General features: G+C 37.9%; 1 protein-coding gene across 1 annotated transcript in view; it reads left to right on the forward strand.

Annotated features, from left to right (window-relative positions):
* The first annotated feature begins 12321 nt into the window (after positions 1-12321).
* LOC107096616 (liprin-alpha-3-like) overlaps positions 12322-12541 on the forward strand; it is a 5974-nt gene continuing 5754 nt past the window's right edge. Inside the window, exon 1 of the mRNA XM_015393352.1 lies at positions 12322-12468. The gene's annotated coding sequence lies outside the window, so the exon portion shown is untranslated. The remainder of the gene's footprint in view (positions 12469-12541) is intronic.

A 12541-nucleotide genomic window follows, 5' to 3' on the forward strand; every position in this document is an offset into this window, starting at 1 on the left:
GCGGAGTCAGGTTAGGAGTCGTCACCTGTGCCTTCAACATACTTATAGCACAGATTTAATGCACTTAGGTACATCACTGGGAGATTTTTCCCTTCAGTCTTTTTAGTTTTAAAGACAATTAGACACCCAAGCAATCAGGAGCAAAAACCAAATTTGAACATTAAAGTATTTTCAATTGAAGGCATCATGTATGGTTAAAGTTTCCTGCAGGGATATCTGAGAAAAACCTGGTTGGTTGGGTGAGCACCTCTCACTATTAGAGGTAATTCACCTAAATGCTCCACCTGTCTATAAAGGTCAAGGAACACAAGTAATTTGAGGATGTGTCAATAGCTGTTACTAGCTGCTAAGGGTTGATCTAGCTAGCTGTGTCATGGGACTTTTGATTGAGGAAGTTGAATTTAAGTTATTAGACATAATGAGACTGTTGTGATCTTCTTTATGTGGAGCAATATTGGCAGCCACTCTAAAGTTGAAGAGTTTGAACCTTAGCATACATTGGGACAGTTTGCAGCCCAGTTTGAAGCAGATCAAACCCCCAATTTACACTACGTCCGTCTCCATTCCACTACAAACTCCAAACTTCCATCAGAAACTGCATTGTATAAGTAAACAGCGGTGGGACGTGATAGCACTTCTACTCAAGGTTATTAAGCATATATCGACAATTTAAACCACCCTTCTTTGCTCCTAAGTTATGAACTTATGAGCACAGCTAAACAAATATATTTTTTTTTTTTATCAACTATTTAGATAATTGGGCTGCTCAGTGATGCAGTGGGTAGCACTGCTGCCTTGCAGCAAGAAGTTTCTGGGTTCAGTTCCCGGGCCTGGGTCTTTCTGCATTGAGTTTGCATATTCTCCCTGAGCATGCATGGGTTTTCTCCGGGTACTCCGGCTTCCTCCCACAGTCCAAAAACATGACTGTTAGGTTAATTGGCTTCTCTAAATTCTCCTTAGGTGTGAGTGTGTGCGGGAATGGTTTTTTGTCTCTGTGTTGCCCTGCGATGAACTGGCGACCTGTCCAGGGTTTACCCCACCTCTCTCCCGTAGACAGCTGGAGATAGGCACCAGCACCCCTCGCGAACCCAATTGGGATTAAGCGTGTCAGAAAATGGATGGATATTTACATAATTGAAACATCTCATAAGTTGAAAGATTTAATTATTTCTGTTTAAAAACCCGTAATAATTTATACATCCTCTCTAAAATAAAATCCTGCTTTAGAAGTGTGAACACTACATGAACATTAATAAAGCGCAATTCCTCCCACTAAATATAATAAAAGTGTATGCAAACAGGGCTTAAAATACATTCGTTAAGAGTTTAGCATTTGCTGTAAAAAAGTTAAAGCTCCATTTCTAATTATGAAAACAAGTACAGCAGTAGATCTGTGCATAAATATGGCCTTTCAGAGCTCAACATGCAAATTTTAGAGCTTCTAAATATATCAACCATGTAGGCTATATTTTCTCCTTAATTGACTTACGAAGACAAAGGATCCATGTTTCAATGCACTTTACCAGGTAGAGAGTCGTTATGTTTTTCACACGTGGTCTTTCTTGGCTCTGAAGCTCGTCATCTGGTTCAATGTGGAGAATTTGTGACGCAGCTGTGGATGCTGACGTTGAAACGTCAACGTCGTCTATGCTGCCTCAACATGAAATGCACTGACATGGTTTTTAAGCTTGAAAAACCCAAGTGGACCAATGCTTATGTTGCTGCTTGTGCGTCAGATTTAATGATGTACAAGAAACAAAAGAATACAAAGGTTCCCATTTGGCATATTAGCATGTATCTTTAAAAAAAACGAAACGTTTTACTTAAAATTAGCTTGTTATAGTGCTAGCCTTAGAATAAACTGATTCGATTTTAAAGGCATTCCCGAAAACCCCACTATATTAACAAAGATACATCTGTGTTCATTAATATAAGCTATCCAAGTTAAAAGTTTAAGGTTTTGCATAAGAAACATTAGATAAGAAAAAAGATGCAGCTTTTCTGTACTCTGTGTATTCACCCATTGTAGAACAAAATGCAAACTTTTATGTCCCACTTCCGATACCTTTGCGTCAACTTTCCCTTTAATCGATATCTTTAATTACCAAAAAGACACATGCCTCTCAGAGCACCTGCAACACCTGCTTTGTTGCAGAGTGTAGTGGATCAGAGCACTTCTAATGTAAACCAGGACTGGAGTTAGTCTGAGGCCATAACGCTCATTTGGAAGAAGGAAAGCCCCCACCAATTTTGGACGGAGTCTCTGCCTCAGGTAGGCATGTTTGTAAATGTTGACGTCTTGTTGACACGTGATGACAGGATAGAGCAAGAAATGGACAGACGGATGGTAGCTCTAGATATGGATCATGACTGAAAGAACAAGATCCTGGATACCAGTGGTTGAAAAGATTTCTCCGTAGAGTGGCCGACTCTACGGAGTGGCGTAGAGTGGCCCTGTTGTTAGAGGTTTGATTTGGACTCATTTGAAGGTTCTCCAGACATTTCCTACTGGGAGGGGGAGACTGCAAAGCAGAGCTGGACTCATTAGAGGCTCTTTATTATGGGATCCAAAGGACTAATTTTCTTTTATGACTGAATACCCAACGATGACGGGAAAAGTATCTTTCCTACAACAAAGTGATGAGAGAAGAGCATTTTCAATGTGTGATTTTAACGTGCTGCTTGGCACAGCCACTAATTCATTATGTTACTTTAGAACTGACCGTTTTTTGGGATTCTTTTTATTTGATTTTATTTTTCTGGTTTATTTTTTTTTTACCAAGCTGTAAGAGCTCAAACACAGTATGAGAACTAAGATGACATGCAACGACAGCCAGACCATAAGGAGAACATCTAAGTTTGTGAGGATGATACCTACCAGTTTTCTCCAGTGTTCTCATAAAACCCTGCTTGTCACCTGTGTGCTAAACTGGCTGCTACAGAAGGATAGTTCTCTACAGTCTGAAGTTGTTATGGTTAGACTAAAATATTGTTTGGTTCTTTTTTTATCTCCATAATGCAAGTATAAAATAAAGGCATGGAGTAATGCTTTCTTGGTTGGATGTATCCTAAGGTTCTCTATATAACCTGACGACCAAAGTGGGGATTAGATTAGGAGAAAGAAACAGGCTTTACAAACAGATCTCACAGTTTCTCCTCCTCCTGCTGTGATCAAACCAGTCCTTTTGGACCAGAAACATTCAGAACATGAATCTAAACATACGTGCCTCATTTTGGCTTTAAATCCGATTCTAAAGAGAAACGAGCTCCAGAATTTTTTTTTTTGAGATATTTAACTTCCTCATTAACTCCCATGACTGCAGTGGATGTTTCTTTACAGTAAAGATGATCCCTTGATATCTAGTGGGTCTGATTGTGCTTTCGTCCTTTAGTAACGTCTCTGACTTTAACCAGACGGTTATTGATCACCTTGCTGCTTTGAAAGAGAGCAGGCACATGTTGCTCGCTCTCACGTGTTAATCTATTACTGTATCATAACTTTGTATCTATGTAAGTATATCAGTGGCGCATGCTTCCGTTTTCCTCTTCCTTAAGAACTTGTAAAAAGATTGTAAAATGTTATGACACCATGTTTTTACATTTTATTGTTGAACTTTGTTTTTTTTATTGAATGCTTTAAATCAGATGCTGTTAAAAGGCTGTATTTGTACATTTCTGATATTTTCTTATTTGCACAAGTATTGGCTTACTTTCCTTTTTTATACCTTAAGCTCACACTGTAAGCCTTTCAAATTCAACGTGTCAATTTGTTTGTTTTCCTACATTTCAATTTTTTTTTAACCTAAAATCATCAAGTCTTTCTGTTTGTTGTTTTATGCCTAAAAGAAAAAAAAATCACTGACAGTATTAAAGTGAGAATTCAATGGTTTGATAGTCCCAGTAAAAAGCCAGATGGTTGTATGTTTATTATCAAACTGTATGGTTGTTCATGTCACCTTTTTTTTGTTTTGTTGCCTATATATGTTGCATTTTTGGTCTATTGTGAAATATATGCGTACTTTAATATCAATTTGAATTTAAGGATGTTTACAACGAACAACTGTAAATATATTCTTGTGTTTTAAACAAGTTTCTGCCCAATTCTTTGAAAGTCCTCCCAGGCTATTTAGAGATAATCTGCTGAAACTGTTACGATTTGGCTATGGTTAGTTGACCCAAAAGCAGAGGCAGGGAGGCAAAGTTGAATCTCTTGTGGATTTAATAATGACTTAACAGAAAACAGAGGCAGGTTATCCAAAAATCCAAAAAGAAAACAAACCTAAACAAACATGAAACCAGGAGACCAAAAATCAAAAACATGAAAACTAGTCTAAACGTACCAGAAACCATGGAGACATCAGGGGAATCACAATCGTAAGGAGGAAGGCACAGAGAGAAGGAGTTGGAGCAAGTTTGAAGGTGTTTGACGAGGACCCAGCAAAGGGGGACTGAAGAGAGAGGGCTTTTTAAAGGAGACTGAGACAAAGAGGGGGCTAATGAGGAAACTGGGAGCAGGTGTGCAAAGAACAAGAGAGGGAAAGACCTAGGGAAGAAGGAGAACACAAGAGGGCAGCAGAGAGCAACAAATAGAAACCTGGAAGACTGGAAATAACAAAATGATAATCAAATAACTAGGACTATAAAACATGGAGAAAAGAAAACTAAACACTGGAAAACAAGGAGTAAAGTAAGACTGAATACTCAAAAGAAAAACATCAAGCCCGGAGCTGACAAATTAGTGACTGTAGAGATGGCCATTAAATTTGAATGGGACTGCTGTAAATTAGGCCTATGTACAATCCTATACAGACTAATAAAATACTATTAATAAATGTACTTAGACAGATTTATCTTGTGTACACGAGTGTATACAACAAGAAATTTTGTTTAAAACAGCTCTAGACAATTTCCTTTTTTTTAAAGGGCAGCCTTAAAAACAGTAATAAATACATACAAAAAATAGTAATATAAAAATATGACTGTATATTTACAGTTCTTAAATTTTCAGGGGAAGAAACTGTTGTGGAATCTGCTGGACCTGCATCGGATGCTTCAAAGTCTCTTCCCAGAGGGCACCAGGGAGAACAGTCCATGGTGGGGGGGTGAAGGGTCATTTATAATGTTAGGAGCTCGGAACACGCAGCGCTGGGATGAAATGTCTTTTATGGAGGGAAGAGGAGCCCCGATGATCTCTGCTGTTCTCACCTTCTTCCAGTCTGAGGCGCTGCAGCCTCCACACCACACAGTGAGACAGCTGGTCAGAACGCTCTCTATGGTGCTTCTGTAGAAGGTGGTGAGGATGGGTGGGGGCAGATGGGCTCTCCTCATTCTCCGCAGGAAGTACATACACTTCTGCGCCCTTTTGACCAGTGAGGTGGTGTTTACATTCCAGGTGAGGGTGTCTGTGATGTTCACCCCCAGGAATTTGGTGCTGTTGACCACCTCTACAGCTGAGCTGAAGATGACCAGTGGAGCGTGGTTAGGACGGTTCTTCCTGAAGTCCAAGATGATCTCCTTCGTCTCCTCAACGTTCAGGATCAGGCTGTTATCTTTGCACCAGCCCACCAGTTGCACCACCTCTTTTTTGTAGTCCAGGTCGTTGTCGTCTCTGATGAGACCCACCACCGTGGTGTCGTCTGCAAAACTTTTTTCTTTTACCAAATTTATCTATGTAAACTAGATTTACACCTACCATGACTGGCAACGGCCCGGTTCTTATGAAGACTACAGATTTGAACTGGTAGTTGTAGCATTTTTTGTTTTTTATTTTTCTAAGCGGACTTTCATCTTTCTCCTGCCCTCAATCCATGTTTGTTTTGGTCAGAGTGCCCAAAGCAGGAGGACGAATCACCCAGAGAACAGAGATAAGGGGAGAAAAGGGTTCCTGAGATCATGCAGAGGCAGTAGGGAACGAGTGTGAGAACAGAGGCTACAGCTGGCCCAGGCTAACTGCGGAGGACCAATGTGTCACCTAATGAGAGAGAAAAAGACGCTGTATTCGCTTCCCTAAAGGCTGTAATAGCCAACTGAAGAAACATATTAATCATTCTATTCATACAAAGGCCATGAACATTGATCATCTTTAATACCTCACCTCTTTGTTGCTGTATTAATAAAGAAGTCATCCAAATACTATTTACTGATGCAGTTAAAGGTAATAAACTAAATATATTTTTATAATGTGATAAAACGGTAAAGGCTGCACTGTGTTGAAGGTTCCGGGTTCGATTCCTGGCCTGGGGTCTTTCTGCATGGAGTTCATGTCTTCTTCGTGCTTGCATGGGTTCACTCTGGGTACTCTCTCCTCCCACAGTCGAAAACATGACTGTTTGGTTAATTGGCTTCTCTAAATTGTTCTGTAGGACATGAAACAATATATTATATTTCGATAGATCCATACATGGATCTATCGAAATATAAGGGTAATGTTTTATATTTCGTAAACAGAAAGCCATTAAAAATATTAAATTGATTAAAAATAATACATTTTTTGTAATCTAATTTTACCATTTATATTCTTTTCATGTACAAATTGCCGGTGAAGCTCTTGGTCTGCGTCTGTTTAAGATCTGCCCTTCTGGACTTTTTCGTTCTGTTTAAGTTTTAATTTCAGGTTTCCAGTTATGCTTTTATTTATGTTTTTTCTGTGCTGTCATCAAGATTTATATCATTGTTGGGTGTTTAATTTAAGTCTCCCTTGTTATTTCTTACAGTTATCCCTTTTCAGTTTTCAGCATTTTTGGTATTTATTTTTTATTTTGGAAAAATTTTTATCATATTTATTGTTTCTGTTATCTTTAGATTTTGTTCTCCCATGACACATTCATTTTATAGTTTATAAAGTTTCCCATAGTTTTGTTCTCTTTTGTGTCATATTAGTTCTTTCCAGCCTTATTGTATTTTCCTGGTACTCTTTGTTGCCCCCTGATGATCCTCTCCTTTCCCCTTAGCTCTCTTCTAGCTGCTTCTATCCACACCTGCTCCCAATCAGCTGATTACTCCATTCATCCTTCTGTCTCCCATATGTCCTCCTCCTCTGCAGTTCCTCATTCATTTGTTCATCTAAGTTTCTCCCAAGCATCTCCTAGTTTTGGTTCCTGATTTCCTTGTCTGTGTTTTCTGGATTTCTACTTCCATTTGGGTCCTCGGCAAACATCTACTAAACCTGCCACCAGAGATGGGAAGTAACGAAGTACAAATACTTTGTTACTGTACTCAAGTAGATTTTTCTGATATTTTTACTTTACTTTACTACTTATTTTTATGACGACTTTTTACTTCTACTCCTTACATTTTTACACAAATATCTGTACTTTCTACTCCTTACATTTTAAAAAATTTGCTCGTTACTTTAGTTTTGAATCATTTCAATGGAGTTACCGTTATTATTTTTCACGTCATCAATACCAAATTCAATCTAATTGGATGGGAATCTACGTTGCATTTGACGCACCACTACAAGATGAATCGACAGATTCGGCGGTATTCATTGGCCGCAAATCATTGCAGCTTGGTGGCGGTGGCGTTAGCATAGTAGCATGGACGACGAGATGATTGAAAATGAACACAACGGAGATCTAGTCCTATTGGCAGACATCCATTTAAAATGTAGGCAACGGCATGAAAAAAGTGGTTTCTACTTTTACTTTTATACTTTAAGTAAATTTACAAGCCTGTACTTTGTTACTTTTACTTGAGTAAAGAAGTTTAATCAGTACTTCCACTTTTACCAGAGTATTTTTTAACACAAGTATCTGTACTTTTACTCAAGTACGGAAAGTGAGTACTTTTGCCATCTCTGCCTGCCACTGTCTCAACCCCACCTATGAACACTGATTATTACTGTGCTATATGTACATACTATTAGTATTATTTCAGATATACTTGTTTTATGATTACATTTCAATATATTTTCTGTTTTTAGATTTTAAAACAACTCTTGTTTAAAGTATTTTTTGACAACTTCGTTTTCATGTACAAGGTACTGAAATTAAGAAAGTATTTTTTTTTAGTATCATAAATACAAATTGTTTATTATTTTTAATCATAATCATGGTTGCCATCTAAGATTTTATGGGTGAAATTTAGATAGTGATAACTGTTAAATTGCCATAAAACAATGAAAATCCAAAACAGAGGAATTCTCAAATTCGCCCCCCAAAAAAATGCATCACCAGCTAACTTTGAAAATAAAGTGTTAGAAACAATTTAGAATATTGTTGAAAGAAAATGTGGTCATAATTGGTCAGATTTCAAAACGTTATTTTTTGTTGTTTTTTTTTTTTGCACGTTCCCCCGACAGGGCAAAAAGGCACGCGCTTCTAAACATAACAACTGTGAAATATGTAATATCTGCTTTTTTCATGATATCAAATTATTTTTTCCCTTCTGCTCACAGGTAATCGAGCAAGTTTGAAAATGAAAAAATATCTCAGCATAAACTAAATAAGTTTATTTTTGCTTATGTTATAATAAAGTGATAGCAACGGCTAACAAAGCCCACACTGTTCTGAAACTGAAATTAACTGTAAAATCAGTGGAACTCATTAATAGTAATTAATATGAAATTAAGACATAGAGATTTATAGGCTATAGTCATTATTTACTTTGTTTTAATTTTTTACTTGTTTTTCCAATGAACATTGTTGTCTAGTTTATCTCATTACAGATTTATTAATGGGGGAAATAATCCAATCCATGTTCGCCATATGTGAGTAATCATTAACAGCCCTCTTTTCCTGTATATTATAATTATATTTACTCATATCATTCCTTTCTTATGTTAACGTTTGTTTAATGATCTGAAACACTTGAGTCTGAAATAAATCAGAACAACATTCTTACTCTATTTCACCTTGCTTTATTCATCCCTGACATCATTCTGGTAAGATATCTTTTCTTCGCATCACTGTTAACATTTATTTTAATTGCTGCAGCCCTGAATTTTAAGCATACCAGCTATAAAAAAGCAGATTTGGCTGAATGTTTTGCTGCTTTAGAGAAAAAAATTAGAGAAAAGCCAAACTATTATTTCTATATAGTTGATAGAATAAGTTGTCGCTGTCCATGGTGATAGAATCTCCTCATTATGTTTTGGGAGGTTTCTTTTAATCCTCCCATTCCTCCCTTCCTTCAAACTCCCCAGGAGATCTTTGGCCTCTTGTCTTCCCCTTAAGGCTCCCAGGTGACTTGGTTTCATTCTAGTTGCTTGGCCCATTGAAATATTGGCACCTCGGGCTGCCACATTCCTATCCGCATTCCTCTGACCCGCTGACCTTTGATGATCCTGTCTCTGTTCCCAGTGTCCCTGCAGCTGCCACACGTCAGTAACTGCTGTCACTCCTGACAAATATAGACATCCCAGGAAGGATCTCTGCGCCACACGGCCGGTGTCTTTGAAGGGGAAGTTTCTAGGAGTCCCATGTAGCTTTCTTAGGAAGGGTTTTTGAGCCTCATTGGAAGCTACTAAGAATGATTTTAAACAGACAAGCTGAAATAATATTCTGTGCTAAATGTTTACACTTCATTACAATATTTTAAAGATAATAGAACACTCAGATACGTAGTAGCATGCTCATTTATTCTTTTAAAGGTAAGAAAATAGGTTAGTCTAAAACATAAATGTCTTTGTGTTTTATGCTCTGGACTAATCTATTGTTATGTTGTTCTGCTGGTCTGTATTAGATCTACAGTTTCTCCAAGAAGTCCTGCAAGAAAGCTGCATTGAAATTGCCCGACTATGGGATGTGAAATGATGTTTAGACTCCTCACAACTCTTTGACAGGAAATATTTTTGCTTTTTAAATCAGACCATCCATGTTAAAAAAAAAAAAAAAAAAAAAAAAAAAAACACAGCATGGGTGGTACTAGATGGGGGCCAACAGGGCCCCAGTATCTCTGTTTAATTGTTCCTGACCCCTGTTATTGACCTTTTTTCAAAAGACATGGTCCAAAACAAATTGTTTAAAAATGAATTATGATTTATGAACTGCTATATTTATTGAGGCAAAAGAGGGTTGTCAGGGCTTTACCTCTTTCTACACACTGATTACAGAAAACAGAAATCTCTGAGTGAAAGAAAAATCCCAGTACAAATTTACCAGTTAAGCCCTCTGCTCTTGTCAGCATTGCTTCACTTAATTGAGAATTGCTCTCATTAGTTTTTGCTCCAACTCTATAACTTCCACATGATTTCAACCAGTTTTAGTTTTTTTAATGGAATTTTTGTCTCACTTTCATGATTATTTACCTTTTTTTTTGGGATGCTTTAACCTCAGTGGTTTGCAAACACCGACCTAACCTATTGAACAATCTGCTAAGGCTCAGCTGATGTTTGGACTCTGACTAGACCATTGCAAATCTTTGATAGGCCTGAAAAAGAGATGGAGGAGGATTACAATAAAGCCAACCATGAAAACTCAATTTCAATTCAGTTTATTTATATAGCACCAATTCACAACACGTCATCTCAAGGCACTTTACAGTTCACCAGATCATACAGTGAAATTGATTCAAAGTTTTCAATCTAAGGAAAACCAGTTGACTGCATCGATTCATTGACTCAAATGCAATATCTCACACTAAGCATGCTTGTAGCAACAGTGGAGAGGAAAAACTCCCTTTTAACAGGAAGAAACCTCCAGCAGAACCAGGCTCAGTGTGAGCGCCCATCTGCTGAGGCTGACTGGGGTTCAAGGAGACAGAAGCAGAGATACAAAGAGCAGCTCTAAAAGGCAGCTCCGTCCAGGAAACACACAGCCAGGCAGGCGAGCTCCGAGCCAGCTCCCATGTCAGAGGATGAAGAGAGCACATCCAGTTAGTCACAGTCAGAGAAACGGGACTACACTGAAAAACAGGCCAATTAGCACAGCTGATATTTCTCTCCAGGGTGGAGTCACTGCCAAACAGGAACAGACCAGATGAAGCTACTATGAGAAAAAGCAGAGAGAGCAGAACGTTAGAGATGAAACTAGTAGATTCTGCAGAGTGGGAAAAATAGAGAAATACAGTAGAGATAGAATGAAGCAGAATGATGAAATGGGAGCCCCTATGTCCTCCAGCAGTCTAAGCCTATAGCAGCAGAACTATAGAGATAGCTCAGGATAACCTGAGCCACTCTAACTATAAGCTTTATCAAAAAGGAAAGTTTTAAGCCTACCCTTAAAAGTAGACAGGGTGTCTGCCTCACTGGAGAGGGGCCTAATCTATGAGGGTTTAATTTGTTTGGTGACCCTCAATAACCCCCCCCAAATAAAATAAAGATGTATACAGACCTTTTCAAATATTAACGTGATTCCGTTTAATTTAAGAGCGCGTTTAACTCCGATATCCAGATTGAACAGCAGGGGGCGTAGCTATTCCATTTATTAGTCAAGTTTTAAACATCAAATGTTAAACAAAGGGGCGAAAGCAGATGACTGTGGTTCTTCTGATGCTGTGTTTCAACGGTTTCAGTTAAGACGGAGACTTAAAGCAGAATATAAGGTGATCACTGAAGATTTGGCTTCAACCAACTCATTTCTGCCAAGGTTCCTTTAAGATCCAGCATCTTCACCAGGATGAGAAACGATGACGGGAAGTCGTAAAGTTGAACAGAAACAACAGGAAGAAAAGCGGAAACGCAACTGATTGACCTTTAAAATAAAGACTGGATCTGGGGTTTTGTTCCAGACTACTACTGTATATATAAGCTAAACTAAATGTATATAAACCAGATCTAATCTAACCCTATATCAAATTCTCCTTTTCTCTAAATTAGTAAAAACAAAGTTTTTTCTTGTTCAAAAATATTTGACCTGTTAGGGACTTAAAAAAAAATTAAAGACATTGTGAAAACTAAAGATATTCCCATTAAATATTTGTTAGATGTTTTAAAATGAAGAAAATCCACCATGAAAAAAAGACTAAGAATTTATTTTTGGGGGAAACAATAACTTTTATTTTTTATGTAGAATAATAGTTATGTGTGAATCTGTGGCCTTAATAATAATAATAATAATAATAATAATAATAATAATAATAATAATAATAATAATAATAATAATAATATGTACCTTCAAGCGAGATTGAATTTTATTTTTCAGTTTTTTTCGATTTCTTGTTTTTTATTTTTTTTTCTTTCATTGAAGAAAATCTGTTCCCCTAATTAAAAAAACAACAACAACACAAATGATTTGTTTGATTAGACTTTGAAACAGCTACAGCTGTTAATTCTTTTGTTTCTTTATTCTTGTGAATTGGGTGAAATATTTCCTGCCGGATGCGCAGTCCTGCGCGCTGCGTGCGGCTTGACGCAGCGGCTGATCCGAGCCGTCGCTCCAGCAGCGCAGGCAGGGAGGGGACCGATCCAGGACAGTAACCGGGCTGTACCGGGGATAACCTGCAGCCTCCATCCCTCAGATGCTCTGATGGAGTAAACCGGCCGACGATGCGCTTTTATTTCCCCCCTCCGCATCGATCATAGAAACGGTAAGACGCGCAAACAGATGTCAGAAGATGTAGCGGCGTGTTTGAACGTCCAGCTGTTTTTATGGGTGGGGGT

Source organism: Cyprinodon variegatus, unplaced genomic scaffold, assembly GCF_000732505.1.
Source record: "Cyprinodon variegatus isolate N-32 unplaced genomic scaffold, C_variegatus-1.0 Scaffold24, whole genome shotgun sequence".
NCBI classification, from domain to species: domain Eukaryota; kingdom Metazoa; phylum Chordata; class Actinopteri; order Cyprinodontiformes; family Cyprinodontidae; genus Cyprinodon; species Cyprinodon variegatus.